The sequence below is a fragment of the Lithobates pipiens genome, unplaced genomic scaffold, assembly GCF_037356315.1.
Source record: "Lithobates pipiens isolate NorthernLeopardFrog02 unplaced genomic scaffold, aLitPip1_a1.2 Scaffold_28, whole genome shotgun sequence".
In the NCBI taxonomy this organism is placed as follows: domain Eukaryota; kingdom Metazoa; phylum Chordata; class Amphibia; order Anura; family Ranidae; genus Lithobates; species Lithobates pipiens.
Genome location: NW_027507789.1, coordinates 192,382,399 through 192,401,132, shown reverse-complemented (window position 1 = coordinate 192,401,132; position 18,734 = coordinate 192,382,399).

Here is an 18,734-nt window from a genome sequence, read left to right as displayed (position 1 = left end):
CTCAGATTTATATATAGCCTTCACTGCCTAAGGAGACTGCGGTAATCCCATGGCGCTTGGAAGCTGCCTACCAGACATCCAGGTGCCCCAGTCTGGGACATCCAGGCTAATATTTACATATGTATTTGAGGATTATATTGTTACAGATCAATACCTCAAGGTTCCAGCACCATCAATCAACTACATTGAGCCCTACCATCGATGGTCAGTGTAGATGGGAGATCAAGGTCCACCACCGAATACAGCTCAAGGAATGTCTAGCAATTTTTGTAGGAACCCTAGTCTAGAGCAGCCTTTCTCAATCTTTTTTACCCCAGAGGAACCCCTGAAATAATTTTCAGGTCTTGGGCAACTCTTACCAAAACCAATATTTTGAGGGTCAAAGGGAAAAATGCCCATTACTTTAGTCATACTGTAAGTACCAAGAATGCAAGCCTTACAGTGATGGTAAGACTGCCACCCTTAAAGACAGTTAAAAAAACGTTCATTGGTGTCTTTTGCTGCTGGCTTTGCCAAGTGGCCCTGATCCCAGAACTATGCAGGCACCATCAAATAGGAGGTAATTCGGCCACAGCTCAAAGAACTCCTAGCAACATCTGGAGGAACCATAGGGTTCCATTAAACATTGTGTCAAGGTTATGCAGTGATCTTCCTGTGTTTGCTTACCTCCCCTCATGTGTTCAGACTAAGAGGCCAGCCACTTCCACCTGGTGGTTTTTATAACCTCTCCTCTAAGCATGGCTCCACCCTAGGCCCTATCAGGGAACCTTAATATTAACCTGTGCACTGCAAGCCAAGAGTGCTGATCAACCATTGTGTATTCCTTTGTGTGTTTAGCTTCCTGTTACCTGCCGTGTTCTCTTCTGTTGTTCCGTTACCGACTTTGGCGTGTCTTTGACTATCCCTGTTTGCCTGTGATCCTGACCTTTTGGCGTGTCCCTGACTATTCCAGTCTGCTTGTGGCCCGAACTTGGCTTTGTCCCTCACCATCCCTATCCTCCTGTTGCCTACTGTTGGTGTGAGCTGGGGGACCCTGGGGATCGCGACCTGGAGCCAGTTGCAGCCAAGTCCATCCTCACCACTCGAGGCACTGGTGAACACCTGCTGGCTCTTAGACTCCGCGCACCAGGGAATCTTACGCTCTAACCCTGGTGGGACCTGTCTCCCATCAGCAGCAGTCAGCCGTAGGGTCCACAACCTTGCGGTGCACTCCTGATCCCTACGGTGTGCATCTGTCACCTCGCCTCAAGGTGACCTGACACATTGGTTGAGAATAGCTGATCTTTGGGGTGGCTACGCTGCCTTTTTAGAGCTCCCTGGAGCCTCGGCGTAGCCACTCTAACTGTGAGTATTCCCAACAGGTCTACATCTGTACGTGATTACATCAAGTGAATGACATTTATTGAAAAAAAAAATAATAATTAGAAATGCTGGTTCTTTAATGCAAGAGGCTGAGGGAGAAGGGAGCAACAGAAAATAAGAACAGAGCATGCGCGTTTTACAAGAAATGCACAAGGTATCATGGCAAAGGCCAGTCGTTAGACCGCCTTCTGTCGGACAGCTGCTGAACTATACGATTTTCGGTTTGTGTATACCCAGAATAAGCACACCAATGAAAGTAGCTTATCTAAAGGTGGAAAGTGAAGATGATCTGCTACCCAATGGACAATGCAGACAAGCAGTGGGGGCATGTTTATACATTGCAAGCATTATACGTCTAGGCACAAGAGCTACTAGGTCACTTCTCTGCACATGGGAGGCGAAAGGCTGTGGATTGTTGGACTGTCCCTGGAGTAGAGGAGGACCTCAGAGACGGTGTCACCCTGATCCAGAAGTCCACATATTACTAGTAATTGTCTCCTTGCTCTGCACTGTGGTGGACATATATCACCCCTTGATTAACAGCTCTGGTAAGTCGTACATCATACCATATGATCATACAATCTGCTAGATTTACCAAAACCTAATGGGAGGGCCTGCCTAACTGGATATAAATTGAATAAATCCATTATATTATTTAACTGGACCCTAGCAAGACATAGGTCATCAGAACGTAACCTGCCTTGGTTTTGGTGACTTGCTTAACAGTGAACTGGCAATGTGATTTGGTAAAATCCAAGTGTTGATGAACTACAACTACCCTATGAAGCTGCCAGGGCCCCAAAGGGCCACAGCAGTACACATACCCATGATTAGGTTAGGCATACCTAACCAGGACTGTCTGCATTCACTTTACTCACTAAAATTACATCCATAGACATCCCACCATTAAGCCCAACTCCAACCAAAATGTTGGACTTTGGATAGAGCAGGGAGGGGTTGGAGCCTCTGTCATCAGTGTCCCTGATAGGGAGATTCACCTTCTCCATTTGGCCCTCTGGGTCCTTTTTGGGGAGATCCATTCATTCCCATCACACACATGCTTGGGCACAGCTAGCACAGGTTGACTGGATAGGAACATATCTCACTAGCACACCTTGGATCCCCAGTCACTGATCCCAACATTTATTACAGCCAGAATAATAAAAAAAAAACATTATCTGAAGGAACCTTCCCAACTTCAATGTCCTCAATGAAGAGATTTCTTATTTCTTCCTGTCCTGAAAAGAAATCACCCCAAGAAGGTAAGAACATGCCAAAGCATGAATCCATAATCCAAACTTTTATTACAGCAAGAATAATGAAAAACATTATCTGAAGGTCTAAACCTTCCTCAACACAGTGCTTTGCCATCACGTCCTGTCTTGAAGAGTAGAGCTGAGCATTATGTTTTTATTACTGTCTGCACCTTTCACAGTTAATGTACAGGAATCGTAGGGACAGGAAGTAAGAGGAAATCTCCTCCACGGGATCACAGACTGAAATAAACACCTGCATGAAATTTAATGGCCAACTGCACATTTTGCAACATGTTACATGCCTAATTATGGTGTAACATGGTGCAAATGAGCTCCCCCCCCCCATGATAGTGTGTGGGGGTGTTCCTCCTCCTCAGTAGCTGTCATTTTCACAATTTGCACCACTGTGCAGGACACTGTGCAGTTACTTGAATAAATAAGCTACAAGTCCACCACAGCAGACGGACGTGTAGTTCTCAATGGAACACAAGTTTGGTGGTCACCACACTCATAGTCCATTCACACTTCCTCCAGATATCCAGAAAGTCTATTCCTCTGTACCAGGGTTTCTCAACTCCTCCTCAAGGCACCCCAACAGGTCATGTTTTCAGGCTTTCCATTATTTTGCACAGGTGATTTGATCAGTTTCACTGCCTTAATAATTACCACAGCTGTTTCATCTGAGGGAAATCCTGAAAACATGACCTGTTGGAGGCACCTCGAGGACTGGAGTTGAGGAACACTGTCAGACATAGAACTGCAGCAAGGTTCTGCAGGAGTCTGGCATTGCACTTGCCATCCATTGATAGCAGTTGTAATGCTTTGCAGGTTGATTTTTCTTTCCTGCAAATATAAATGCAGGTATTATTTTTTTCTAAAAGGTGAACTTGGCCTTTAAAGGATATTCCCTCAGCAGTGCTCCTGTTTCCTCCTCTTCTCGAGTGCCCCGTTGCAGAGCCGCTCTCCCTGGGGGCACCCGTGCGGGCGCGATTCCGTGTCCTGCTGCTGCGTCTATTGACACAGACAGCAGAACTTGCCCCCGCGTCATTGGATTTGATTGACAGCAGTGGGAGCCAATGGCTGCGCTGCCATCAATCTATCCAATCAGGACCTGAGACAGTGGCTAGAGCTGGTGTGCATGTCCCCGTCTCTGGAAAGACCGAGTTCAGGTAAATAAAAGGTGGGCTCTGAGGGGGGTGCTGCATCCCAGGAGGTGTTTAACCTTAATGCATAGAGTGCATTAAGGTTAGAAACCTTGAGTGCCCGTTCACACAGGGGCGACGCGACTTGCAGCGCGACTCACAGACGCGACCTGCACACGACTTCAGCGGCGACTTGCAAAATGACTTCTGTATAGAAGTCAATGCAAGTCGCCTGAAGTCGCCCCGAAAATACTACAGGAACCTTTTTCTAAGTCGGAGCGACTTGAGTCGCTCCTATTAGAACGGTTCCATAGTACAGAACGGAGCGCGACTTGTCAGGCGGCTAAGTCGCCTGACAAGTCGCGGTAGTGTGAACGGGCACTGAGGGTTTACAACTTGACTTTTGTTGAAAAACAAAACAAAAAAAAAACAATCCTGTCTGCGTGACCAGCGTACATTGCGAGGATTTTATCTTTGTATCAGATTCCTAAATTTTGTTGGTCTGAGGAAATATCTGTTTCACCATGTCCTGTACAGACTGATTTTGAATGGGAAAGTCTGGTTCATAATAATCACCTGGTGCACTCTCAGTTTTCTGATGAGTAAAGCTGTGTCTATTTATGAGTATTTAACCCTTGGGGAATATATCACCAAAGCTAAAATTCCTATTGGAGAGAATGCCTAAAATCTGACTTGTATCTTAGTGCAGACTTCTGTGGAAATCAGTGTGAGCCAATCACACAAACAGGAAAACACATTACTGAGTTGGTGTACAAAGCGCATCCATAGGTAGCCATATTGTATTATACTTTACAGAAAACTACAGTGGCTGCAGCTTGAAAAATAAAGATTTTTTTTTAACCACCTCAAGCCCGCTGGCCATCAAATGACGGCTAGGCTCTCGTTCTGGGAGGTCGTCATATGACCTCCACCCAGAACGACCGCTCTCACTTGCTCGTGGAGGAGAATCGCGGCGAGCGGTGTGTCAGTCAGACACACCGCTACACCGACCTCTGACGGAGGCTTTTTACCATGCAAACAGCCGTGTCCAATCACAGCCGATCACAATGAAAACAGGAAGAGCTGTTGATTGGCTTTTCCTCACTCGCGTCTGACAGATGTGAGTAGAGGTGAGCCGATCAGCTGCTCTCCTGAAAGGGGGGGGGGGGGGGGGCTACTGATTGTTTATCAGCGCAGCCGCCCCTCAGATGCCCACCCAGGACCACCAGGACCACCAGATAATGGTACCACCCTAGACTACCAGGGAAGTGCCAATTAGTGCCCAGGGGGCTGCCAATCTGTGCCCATCCCCAATGTCTTTCAGTGCCATCAGTGATGCCTATCAATGCCATTTATCAGTGCCACCCATAAGTACCCATCAGTGCAGCCTTTCAGTGCCCAGTGTCACCTATCAATACCCATCAGTGCTGCATATCAGTGCCCATCGTCAGTGCCACCTCATCGGTGCCGCCTTATCAGTGCTGGTCAGTGCCACCTTATCAGTGCCCACCAGTGAAGGAGAAAACTTACTTATTTACAACATTTTATAACAGAAACAAAAGAAAAACGTATTTTTTTCAAAATGTTAGGTCTTTTTTTATTTGTTTAGTAAAAAATAAAAACCACAGAGGTGATCAAATACCGCCAAAAGAAACTATTTGTGGGAACAAAATGCTAAAACTTCTGTTTGGGTACAGCGTAGCATGACCGCGCAATTGTCATTTAAACAGCGACAGAGCTGAAAATTGGCCTGGGCAGAAGGGGGGTGTAAGTGCCCGGTATTGAGGTGGTTAATAAACCCCAACATGGCTTATGTAGCCATTGTTTATGCTATAATATTTTTTTGCTGCTGTATTTTTTTTCAAGAAAGTGGAGTTATCCTTTAAGGATGACGCAATGCCGTAGCTTCAATATTAATCATGAGGCTTGATGGGGGTCTGCTAACAAATATTGAGCGGCGAGCTTCATTGATTTTTAACCCCCCCCCCCCCCCCCCCCTCTGCCTATACAGTACTGGGGACCCAATTGTGGAGAAACACAGCGTTCAGTTTTCTCCATTAGAACGCTGAGAGGTCTAGAATAGAAGAGTATCGCTTCCGCTGGGTATACGGTAAGAGAAGGGTTCAGATGGTGTCTGCGTGCCCAGCGCGGGGCTGCGTGTAAAGAGGAAGTGAGACTTGGAGGGGGTGAAGTGCAGGCGGATGTGGGGAAAGGTACAGAGATACAGGCAGATGGAGAAAGATGCTTGTGAAAGAGATCAAAACAAAGATATCATCACAACCGACCTCTGATCCCTACACCCTACACAGAGCACATTTACAGCTCATCACACATCTGACATCTGTGTGCTACGGGGTACAGCACTGAGTACACCATCAGGCCTGGATTTACCAGTAATGTCAATTTATCAATCAGTTATACACTATATTACGAGAAAACAACTTATGACATTATTGCCCGGGGTGATCTTTAGGAGAGGTAATAAATACAGGACATAAAAACATACACTAGATTACCAAAAGTATTGGGACACCTGCCTTTACACGCACCTTAACTTTTAATGGCGTCCCAGTCTTAGTCTGTAGGGTTCAATATTGAGTTGGCCCACCCTTTGCAGCTATAACAGCTTCAACTCTTCTGGGAAGGCTGTCTACAAGGTTTAGGAGTGTGTCTATGGGAATGTTTGACCATTGGAGGTCAAGCACTGATGTTGGTTCAGAAAAAGCCGGGGGGCTCTCAGTCTCCACTCTAATTTATCCCAAAGGTCTTCAATCGGGTTGAGGTCAGGACTCTGTGCAGACCAGTCGAATTCCTCCACCCCAAACTTGCTCATCCATGTCTTTATGGACCTTGCTTTGTGCACTGGTCCAAATCATTTGGTGGAGGGGGGATTATGGTGTGGGGTTGTTCTTTAGGGGCTGGGCTTGGCTCCTTAGTTCCAGTGAAGGGAACTCTTAGCCCTTGTACACACGGTCGGACATTCCGATGGACAATGTCGGATAGGACCGTGTGGTCGGATAATCTGACAGTGTGTGGGCTCCATCGGACTGTTTCCATCGGAGTATCCGACGGACCAAGTTTTCCAGCTGGGCTATAAATTTTTCCGACAACATGATCCGATCGGACTTTGTCCGATCATGTGTAGAGAATTCCGATCGGACAAAGTGCCACGCATGCTCAGATCAAATTCCTAGACCAAAGCTATTGGCTACTAGCCTGAACGTAGTCCTGTCCTAATGAAATAACGTTATCACATTAAGTACGATCGGATTTTCTGACAACTTTGTCCGACTGTGTGTATGCAACAGTTTCGGACAAAATCCGACGGATTTGGTTGTCGGAATGTCCGACCGTGTGTACAAGGGCTTAAAGGGGTTGTAAACCTTCATGTTTTTCACCTTATGCATTAAGGTGAAAAAACACCTATCAGTGACCGCCCCCCCCCCCCAGCACTCCGTCTTACTTACCCGAACCCTCAAACTTGACCCACAGGGATGCAGTCCCTCTGCCCGAGGTTCTCAGCTCTTGATTGAAAAAATTTATAGCAGCGCAGCCATTGGCTCCCACTGTTGTCAATCAAATCCAATGACTTAAGCGACGGGGGCGGGGCAGAGTCCTGCATTCGGTCTCTATGGACACCGAATGATGGACTCGGGAGCGCGCCCGCAAAGTAAACCCACGGGAGAAAGCTTCTCCTAGGGGGTTATCTGATGCAGGGAGGAGCCACAAGAGCCTTTGAGGGACCCCAGAAGACGAGGATCAGGGCCACTCTGTGCAAAACAAACTGCACAGTGGAGGTAAGTATGATATGTTTGATATTTAAAAAAAATAAACAAACCTTTAGTGTCACTTTAAGGCGTCAGCATACCAAGACATTTTGGACAATTTCATGCTCCCAACTTTGTGGGAACAGTTTGGGGATGACCCCTTCATGTTCCAACATAACTGCTCACCAGTGAACAAAGCAAGGTCTATAAAGACATGGATGAGTGAGTTTGGGGTGGAGGAACTTGACTGCCCTGACCTCAACCCGGTAGAACACCTTTGAGATGAATTAGAACACAACACTGCAAGCCAGGCCTTTTCATCCAACATCAGTGCCTGACCTCACAAATGCGCTTCTGGAAGATGGGCAAACATCTCCACACACTCCTAAACCTTGTGGACAGCCTTCCCAGAAGAGTTGAAGCTGTTATAGCTGCAAAGGGTGGACCAACTCATTATTGAACCCTACAGACTAAGACTAGGGCGCCATTAAAGGTTCATGTGTGTGTAAAGGCAAGCATCCCAATACTTTTGGTAATCTAGTGTATGTTTTTATGTCCTGTATTTATTACCGCTCCTAAAGATCACCCCTGGCAATAACGTCGTCAGTTGTTTTCTCCAGGACAGTGATGTCTTTGTTTAATCATCATCCAGAGTCACTATTTTTATTCATGGAAATCCTGGGGCCTCTGTAGTGCTTGGTTATGTTAACAAATATCTGACACAGATCAGCCCTTGCTCCAGCTTCATCTTTGGTTTGGCCACAAAGTTACAATGTTGCATTCTGATCATTGAAGGAGAGGACACTGAGGAAATGGCGCCTCCTGCAGCAGACTGAGGACATCATCTCAGCATAGGCAAAACCAGGTTTGAAAGAATACCAGTAAATAAATGAGAGCTTTAAAAAAAAAAAAAAAAAAAAAAAAAAAAAAAAAATGACTACTACTACTTTACATAATTTTAGAGACTTGAAGCCCTTTCACACAGGCTTTGTCAAAGTTTACTTGAGCAAGCTGAAGTTAGAAGCCGATTGGTTTCTATGCACAGCTGCACCTGATTTTGCACTCTCCAGTTTTAGTGAATCAAACCCAGTGAGCTGATCCCTGCTCATAGGAGCAGATGACAGGTCTGTCCACTTATGCAGCGCGGACCCAGACAGACCCCACTCTGCTTTGTGGGCAGCCATGAGTAGATTCCATTGTCCATTTACACCCGGCTGACTCCGATCTAGTCCGCTCCAACCAGAAGAAGACATAGTCCTCTGGGTTTTTTTTTAAGCTGGCACAATACCAACCATTGACCCTGCAGTATGTTAGATTTCCTTCCACTGACCTCTTACGCCCCAAGCGGAAGGGGACATAGTCCTCAAAATGTTTTTTTTTTTTTTTTTTAGCTGGCCTGACCCTGGAACAGGTTTCCTTCCACCCCAAGCAAAAGAGGACGCAGTCCTCAATATTTTTATTTTCTTTTATCTGGTCTTATACCAACCACTAACACTGGAACATGTTTCCTTCCACTGACCTCCTCCGCATCAAACGGAAGAGGACGCAGTCCTCCATTTTTATTTTGAACTGGCATGATATCGAGCACTGACACGGGCACATGCTACCTACCGAGGTTCTGTGCAAAACAAACGCCGCCATGTCTCCACCAAGGGCTGATTTTTTTTCCAACAAGTGCAGCTATATAACTAGTCCACACTTCTCTGTTACGAGGATGCGGGTTGTTGGGGACCCTTGTGTGGGATCTTTCAAGTCTTGAGGATTTATGCTTTTTGCTTGGGCAACCACCTTCCCTGCCTGGATATGCATCTCTACACCCTTTTGTTACCACCTTTAACCACAAAGTTTAATATTTTATTTCATGAAACATTATCGAGCAGCTTCAATTATTGTCTCCTCCATGCCCCCGAAGAAGGGATTTATCTTGAAGATCCTGAAACGCATTGGGTTACAGTAGAATTGTTGTGTTGTTTTGCATATGCTACACATGAATTCAGGTGGCACAGTGGTGCAGTTGGTATCACCCTCCCCTGGCAGTAAAAAGGGTCGCTGGTTTGAATCCCAACCATGACACTACCTGCCTGGAGTTTGCATGTTCTCCCTGTGCCTGCGTAGGTTTGCTCCGGGTACTCCGGTTTCCTCCCACATTCCAAAGACATGCAGGTAGGTTAATTGGCTCCTCTCCAATATTGGCCCTAGTATATGGATGGGGACCTTGGATTGTGGGCTCCTTGAGGATAGGGACCGATGTGAGTGTGCAACAGACAGGGATAGGGACAATTGTAGACACTCACTCAGGTTGGACTGGTGTCTTTATTCAACCTTACTAACTATGAATACTGTATATTACGGTCATGTTTGCTTATGACAGGGTTTTTACTTAATACATTTTCTATTTTGCTAAATATTTGTATTTTCGGAAAAAAAAATCACCCTTAAAGTGGGAGTCTGCCGGGAGTTCTGCCGTTTTTTTTTTTTTAAAGCCAGCAGCTACAAATACTGCAGCTGCTGACTTTTAAAATAAGGACACGCGCCCGCGATGTTGTCACCCGAAGCCAATCTCTCGATCGTCTCTCGGGTGCTGCCGCCGCCATCTTGGGTATGGGAATCAGGAAGTGGAGCCTTTCGGCTTCATTTCCCGGTTCCCTACTGCGCATGCAGGTTGTTCCCTGCTGTCTCTGGGATCCGTGTGTTTCCCAGCAGGCAGCGGGGGACTTTCAGAAAGGGGCGTTCCTTTCTGCAGAATCTACGCCGGAAGTGGGTGCAGATACCTGTACTGTACAGGTACCTGCACCCCCCTGAAAAAGGTGACAATTGTGGCGCCGGGGGGGGGGGGGGGGGAGGATTCCAATGAGCGGAAGGTCCACTTTAGGGTGGACCTCCGCTTTAAAGTCCCTTTTGTACCACAGGGTACTTACCATATATATTTATTAGGGATGGTGGCAACAACAAATGGAGTTCTGTCTCCAAAATGGTTCTGTGCAAAGAATATAACTAACACAAATATGTTTCCTTCCACTGGACTCTTCCGTCTCCAACAGAAGAGGACAAAGTCCTCCATTTGTTTTAGCTGGCCTCCTACCGACCACTGACATGGCAGTATGTTTCCTTCCACTGACCTTTTCCACCCCAAACAGATTGGGACGTAGTGAAATTAGTTTTTTTTTTTTTACCTGACCCAATACCGACCACTGACCCTGGAGCAGGTTTCCTTCCACTGACCTCTTCTGCCCCAAACAGAAGAGGACGCAGTCCTCCATTCTTCTTTTCTTTTGTTTAGCAGGCCCCTTACCGACCACTGACACTGGAGCAGGTTTCCTTCCACCCCAAACAGAAGAGGACGCGGTCCTCCATATATTTTTTTTTTTTTTTTTTTAAGCTAGCCTTATACCGACCACTGACACTGGAGCAGGTTTCTTTCCACTGACCTCTTCTGTCCCAGACATAGTCATCCATTCTTTTACTCCTCCTACTGACCCCTAGAGCATTTTTCCTTCCAGTGACATCAGGGCAGTCTTCATCTTTATGGCCACCAATACTGGGCTATTTTTTTTCTACATACTGATGTCAGAACAGTATCCCTGCTTTGACCACCTACACTGGGCATTCCTCTGGCCCCATTCTGGGCATTTTTCTTTTCTAAACACAGACATCACTGCATTCACCCTCCTTATGACCACCAATGTTGGGCATTTTTCTACACATTGGCGTATTTGTCCTCTCCACAACCCCCAACCCAGAGGCACAGACAGCAGTGGATAGAAAAATGCAGACAAAAAAACAAAACAAAAAAAAGAATTACTCCTTGCACTCATGAAGGCGTTGTTGATATAGAGTGGTAGTACTTACAAAAGAAGAAAATAGAAGATGATCATGCGTGTCCTGCTGCCTAAACTGACCAGGGGTGGGCCAAAGAAGGCCCAGTGGGAGGAAAAAAAAAAGAGGTGAAAGTCACGTGATCAAACGCTTGGATCAAGATAATACAATTTATTTATATACAAAACAAATTAATGCATGTAAAAAAAAAAGTGCCTACATATTCATAAAAGCCAGGGGTTACAAAATATACAAATTAGAAATTAAACGTTTAAAAAATTAAACATGCCCATACGAGGGCAAGTGCTTGAAAGGTAGGTTCCACCTTTTATGAATACGTAGGAACTTTTTTACATGCATTTATTTGTTTTGTATAGGAATTGTATTATCTTGATCCAAGCATTTGATCAAGCGCCTTTCACCTTTTTTTTTTTTTCACTTGGTATAGAAAAAATAAAAAAAATGCCCAGTTTTGGTGGTCATGGAGAGAATGAATGCTCCAACGTCCTGGTGTAAAAAAACTACACAATGGAGTCAAAACATTCATCCTATAGATCAGTGATTCTCAATCCTGTCTGCAAGTACCCCCAACAGGCCATGTTTGCAGTTTTTTCTTTATCTTGCACATGTGCTTTAAATCAGAGTCAATGGCTTGGTACTTTGGACAGCTATTTTATCCAAGAGAAATTCCCAAAACATGGCCTGTTGGAGGTACATGAGGACAGGGTTAAGAACCACTGCTCTAGATGACCACCAGTGCTGCCCTAACCACTTTAGCTGGGCAATTTTTCTACACATTGACCGACAGTCACCTTAGTCTTCCCACTACCCAAAATACTACAAGCTCCTCTTTACTAACACATTGATTGATAACTGCAGCCCAGGGTATACTGATGTCTATGTAGGTGGTGTGGAAGGAGGTAGACGCACATTAATTTTTATACTTTACTAGTCATGTCTAAAGTTATAAAGGAAAGTGTAGAGAAATCAAAGCACAAAGGGGTTGATTTACTAAAACTGGAGTGTGCAAAATTTGGTGCAGCTCTACATAGAAATCAATCAGCTTCCAAGTGATCTTACCAAAGCTTAACTGAACAAGCTGAAGTTAGAAACCGATTGGCTACCATGCAAAGCTGCACCAGATTATGCACTCTCCAGTTTTAGTAAATCAACCCCAAAGTCTGGTTGCTCTGGGTGACAGCCCTGTTTTTTCTTTGCCCCAACCCCAACTTTCATTAATGTGGGTGTTTCCATTCATACGATACAACTTGTTCTCTTTCTTACAGAAGTGACCATTGAAGATGTTGTTTTTAGATTTGAGAACCATAATTGAAAAATATGTGGAATGCAGTATATTTGGTATAAATCCCCATGTCATTATAAAAAAAAACAAAAAAAAAACAAATAAAAAAACATTTTTTTAAGATAAGCAAGTTGTATATTGAAATGTAAAACAATTGATCATCTTAGACATTTCTCATTTGCTGTAGGTCTTCCAATACAGAAACGAGACTATGAGCACTCCTGAAGCGGTGCCTGTATTAGGCTGAGCATTCTCCTCTACTATTGTTTTGTCATGCCAAACATTCAGTCTCCTAGCAGATCTCATGACAATGCAGCCATTTCTGAAGGTCTTCTGATGTATGCTGTAAACTTTAAGCACCAATCTTCTTGACTAGGAAACAAGATGGCTAATTTGGTCTACAAATTACAAAAGGAGCATTCAAACTCCTCACCACTGAGTGGTCCATGTTACCAAAATGGTGCTCAGTGAAAGCACAAAAGATCAAAATTTTCGCTCCTTTCCACAGATACCACCATAGCCATCCATGGATATGCATCACTGGTCAGTATTTCCTGTATGAAATGAAGGACTAAAAGAAGCTTGTTAAAAAGGAGAAGTACAACCTAAGCTCGTTCGGCTGTATTTCTCCTTTGGATCACAGGAATGCAGTCCGTTTTGTATTCCTGTGACCCGTTTTCAGAAGACACCAGGCTGAAGTCTGCTGACGTCACAGAGCCAGTCCAGGCTCAGGCAAGACTGCGACACTAGGGTCGGGAATCGCCCACATGCCTGGACCAGCACCCGGCTCAGCCACTCAGATCCTGAGCCAGCCGCTTCAAACCCCTCCACCGCCTAGTGCTTCAGTGAGCAGAGAGCTGTGAATGACAATCAGGGGGGATATAAATCAATGATTTTATTAAAAAAAAAAAAAAAATCCAATTATTTTGATTTAAATCGGATTTTTGATTTTTATCAAATGAATTTTAATAAAATGCTTTTGGGAGTAAAAGTCTATCTAAAGATAGTTGTCCATTTAAGATACATTAATAGATTTCATTAATTCAGTATAAATTGAACCTTAATTATGTAGCATGAGGCTGTATATTCTGCAATATTTAAATTTTTGTTAAACGCATTCAAAGAATCCAAGCTCTGCAAGTTGAGATAACATGCACTGCATTGATGCATTCACACAATAAGAAATTAACCAGGAGATAAACCAAAACTCAGGAATATTCCTTTATCCCATCGTTTTGCAAATCTATGTACACTACAAACTGTATGATTGAATCGGTTCTGATATCGCTGTTTTACTAACCTGACAGCTTATTCTAAATAGGAAACCTTCATTTTGTTTGCAAATATTAGATTCTAACTACCAGACAGAATGAGTCCTTACATTTAAAGAGAACCTGTCATTTCAGATTCATCATTGCAGCGCCTGTTGGCGGGCATCCACTCACCTGCTGCCGCCACGTCTCTCACCTTGTTGTGTCATTGCCACATAACCAGCCGTCCCATTAAAGTGGATGGGACGTTTGGTGAATCAACCGCAGGTCAGATGAGCCTCTGCAGGACAGAGATGACAGTTGCTCTTTAAAAATGATTAAAAGCGAGTCGATTTAAATCAAGCCTTTTTACTAGCGATTTAAATAATGATTTAAATCAAATTCACCCTGTTGACAGTCTCCAGCTCTCTGCTCAGGGAGCTGTGAGAACCGAGCAACAGGTGGCGTTTGATCGCTCGGTTCTCAGTGCTAGAGGCTCCAGGGGTCCTGTTGCATCCACCTAGGTGAAGTATGATTCTGAAAAAAGCATACCCTATACTTCTCTTTTAAAGTTCACATAAGAGAAGGGATTTTTTTTTATTTTCTGCAAAAACACCCCACAAGGGTAGCAAGAAAGCGCAGGAATGAGGCAAAAGATATTTTAGAAAATAACTCAATTAGCACACAAAGGTAAAAAATAATAAAAAAAAAAAAAAACTCCACAATAAAAACACCAAAAAAAAAAAAAAAAAAAACTTGTAAAAGAATCATGTGTTGGCTCCCCCCTCGTTCCTCTTCAGGAAAGGGCACTTTTTTTGGGGGGTGGGGGTGTAGACTGCGGGTATCCCTCCCCTCACTCTTCTGGGACATGTCACAGGTCCCAGTGGATTGCGGGACCATTCACAATGTGCCGCACGCATGCACCTGGATGCATATCCGCAAGCTGCCACAGCCAGGTGCCCACGGTTAAAGTAGAACTAAAGCCAAAAATTTTTTTTTTTGTTTGGTTTGGGATAGAATGGAGATAGATTAGAACCCCTGTCAGTTTTTATTCCAGTCTGTGCCCCCATTAGGGAGAATCATCCTCTCCACTTGTCCCGTTTGCAAATCCTCATGAAAGTAAAAGAAAACTCCATATTTTGGGTTGTCCCCAGAAAAGTAATAGAAGGGAAATCTTCCAATGGAGACACTAGTTCTGGTGAGCTGGAGGTCCCCAAGAAATTCTCTTAATTTGCAGGGATCTACTCTCACTTCCCGTTTGGCTATGGGACATGATGTAAAGGGAAATACCTTTACAAAACAAAAAAATAAATAAAAAATTAAATAAAAAAACTGACAAGGGTTATAACTAGGGATGAGCTCCGGCGTGTTTGCACACTCCATGTGCAGAGCCCGCCAGAAAGTCGGCACGACGCTGCGCTAATTACAGGCAGTGAGACATTTCTCGATCTCTGCAGCCGCACATCGGGAAAATGTCTCACTGCCTGTAATTAGCGCAGCACCGTGCCGACTTCGTGGCGGGCTCTGCACGTGCAGTGTGCAAACACGCCCGAGCTCGTCCTTAGTTATAACCCTTCCTAACCCTATTAAATATGTTTTGCCCATAATACTACTTTAAGATGGTGGAGCTGGGGAGTGAAGCGGGATGGTGAAAATGGCTCGGGTGAGCAGTGCTGGATCCTGGGACAGGCGAATGTCAGTTTATTACAAGTCAGCAGCTACAGTTTTTGTTAATTAACTGTTCATTTTTACAAACATGACTGGAGCTCCTTTTTAACCACTTCAGGACCGCCGTATTGCCAATGTACGTCAGCACAATGGCACAGGCAGGCACAATCACGTACATCTACGTGATTGCCTTCCAGCGGGTGGGGGGTCCGATCGGACCCCCTCCCGCTGGTTACGGCAGTCCGATTCGGTCCAGGAGCGCTCCGTGATGAGGGGATGGCCGTTGGTTTTCAGCCACCCCCTCTGGATCGCTCCTGGCCAATGAGAAGCTTCCTCCCCTGTGTATTGTTTACACAGGAAGGAGGAAGTGATGTCATTCTCCTCGGGGCGGTCTTTTTGACCGGACTACGAGGAGAAGAGTAAAAGTAAGTGTGCACCAACACTACACTGACATGTAGGTACACACAGGCACACAAACCCCCCCCCGATCCCCCCTCCCCCCCAGTCACAGTGTCACTGATTGCATTGATCATTTCTTTACTGATCAATGCATTCAGTGTCAGTTGTGACAGTAAAAACTGTCAGGACAGTTAGTGTTAGGTCCAGGGTAGCCCCCTATCACCCCCCAATAAAGATTTAACCCCCTGATTGCCCCTAGAGTTAACCCTTTCACCCCCTTTTGCCAGTGTCACTAAGCGATCATTTTTCTGATCGCTGCATGTGTCGCTAGGTAGCTAGTTATTTTTTTAGGTTCACCGCCAGGTTTTTATAGCGCTAGGTACCCCGATATACTACCCAATAATGGTTTTAACCCCCTGATTTCCGCTAGTTAACCCTTTCACCCCCTTTTGCCAGTGTCACTAAGCGATAATTTTTCTGAACGCTGCATCAGTGTCGCTAGTGTCGCTAGGTAGCTAGTTATTTTTTTAGGTTCACCGCCAGGTTTTTATAGCGCTAGGTACCCCGATATACTACCCAATAATGGTTTTAACCCCCTGATTGCTGCTAGTTAACCCTTTCACCAGCGATCACAGTATAAGTGTCACTGGTGACGCTGGTTAGCCAGTTAGTTATTTAGGTTCCCCGTCAGGTTTTTATATAGCGCCAGGGACCCCCATATACTACCTAATAAAAATTTGAACCCCCTGATTGCTCCTAGTTAACCCTTTCACCACTGATCACCGTAAAAGTGTTACGGGTGACTCTGGTTAGTTTGTTTTTTATAGCATCAGGGCACCCACCATTTATTACCCAATAAAGGTTTAACCCCCTGATCACCCGGCGGGTGATATCAATTAGGTTTTAGGGTCAGGGTCTGCGTCGCCCCAGGCAGCGCTAGGTTAGTGCCAGTACCGCTAACACCCACACACAAAGCATACACCTCCCGTAGTGGTATAGAATCTGAACAGATCAATATCTGATCTGATCAGATCTATACTAGCGTCCCCAGCAGTTTAGGGTTCCAAAAAAACGCATTGTTAGCGGGATCAGCCCAAATACCTGCTGGCACCTGCGTTTTGCCCCTCTGCCCAGCCCACCCAAGTGCAGTATCGATCGATCACTGTCACTTACAAAACACTAAACGCATAACTGCAGCGATCGCAGAGTCAGGCCTGATCCCTGCCATCGCTAACAGGTTTTTTGGTAGCATTTTATATTCAAATCCGGAAGGCAGTGCTTGGTTTTCGGGGTCCCGTACGTGGCTAGGCTCCCAAAAAGTCCCCCACATGTGGTATCCCCGTACTCGGAAGAAGCAGCAGAATTTATTTTGGGGTGTAATTTGACTTATGCCCATAGCATGTGTGAGCAATATATCATTTAGTGACAACTTTGTGCAAAAAAAAAAAAAAGTTTGTAATATTCCCGCAACTTTTGGCAAAATATAAAATATTCCATGGACTCAACATGCCTCTCAGTAAATAGCTTGGGGTGTCTACTCTCCAAAATGGGGTCATTTGGGGGGGTTTTGTGCTATTTTGGCATTTTATGGACTTCGAAACTGTGATAGGTAGTGAGGAGTTAAATCAAAAATTTGCACCCTTAGAAATCCTGAAGGTGGTGATTGGTTTTCGGGGTGCCGTGCGCGACTAGACTCCCAAAAAGTCCCACACATGTGGTATCCCCGTACTCAGGAGAAGCAGCAGAATGTATTTTGGGGTGTCATTTCACATATGCCCATAGCATGTGTGAGCAATATATCATTTAGTGACAACTTTTTGTAAAAAAAAAATTTTTATTTTTTTTTGTCATTATTCAATCCCTTAGGACAAAAAAAATAAATATTTAATGGGCTCAACATACCCATCAGCAATTTCCTTGGGGTGTCTACTTTCCAAAATGGGGTCATTTGGGGGGGATTTGTACTGCCCTGCCATTTTAGCACCTCAAGAAATGAGATCGGCAGTCATAAATTAAAAGCTGTGTAAATTCCAGAAAATGTACTCTAGTTTGTAGACGCTATAACTTTTGCGCAAACCAAAAAATATACGCTTATTGACATTTTTTTTACTAAAGACATGTGGCTGAATAAATTTTGCCCTCAATGTATGACTAAAATTTAGTTTATTCGATTTTTCTTATAACAAAAAGAAGAAAATATCTTTTTTTTTCAAAATTTTCGCTCTTTTTCCATTTATATATCGCAAAAAAAAAAAAATCGCAGAGGCAATCAAATACCATCAAAAGAAAGCTCTATTTGTGGGAAGAAAAGGACGCAAATTTCGTTTGGGTGCAATATTGCATGACCGCGCAATTACCAGTTAAAGCAGCGCAGTGCGAAATTGCAAAAAGACCTCTGGTCCTTAAGGTATTTATTGGTCCGGAGCTGAAGTGGTTAAAAGGGAAAAGCATTTTTTTTATTTTTTATTTGATAGTTTGGGGATGAAATATTTACTAGGTGTTAAATGGTGCCTGTGAAAGAGAGGTCTCCTCATGTCCAACACCCATACCCCGGCCAGAAATCCTAACTGTTATACCACTGTGTACCTTCTATGTATCATCGAAGGACTGTCCACTGCCATGGAGAAGGATTCCACACATCACAGGATGTCATATGGTATTATGGGAACTAAAATCATTGAGTTGTGTGCATAGTTTGAGCTTTAGCTAGTGAGCTCTGTAATCAAATACTTTTCCAGTGAAATATCAGCTTTGTTGAAAGAAAAAAACAA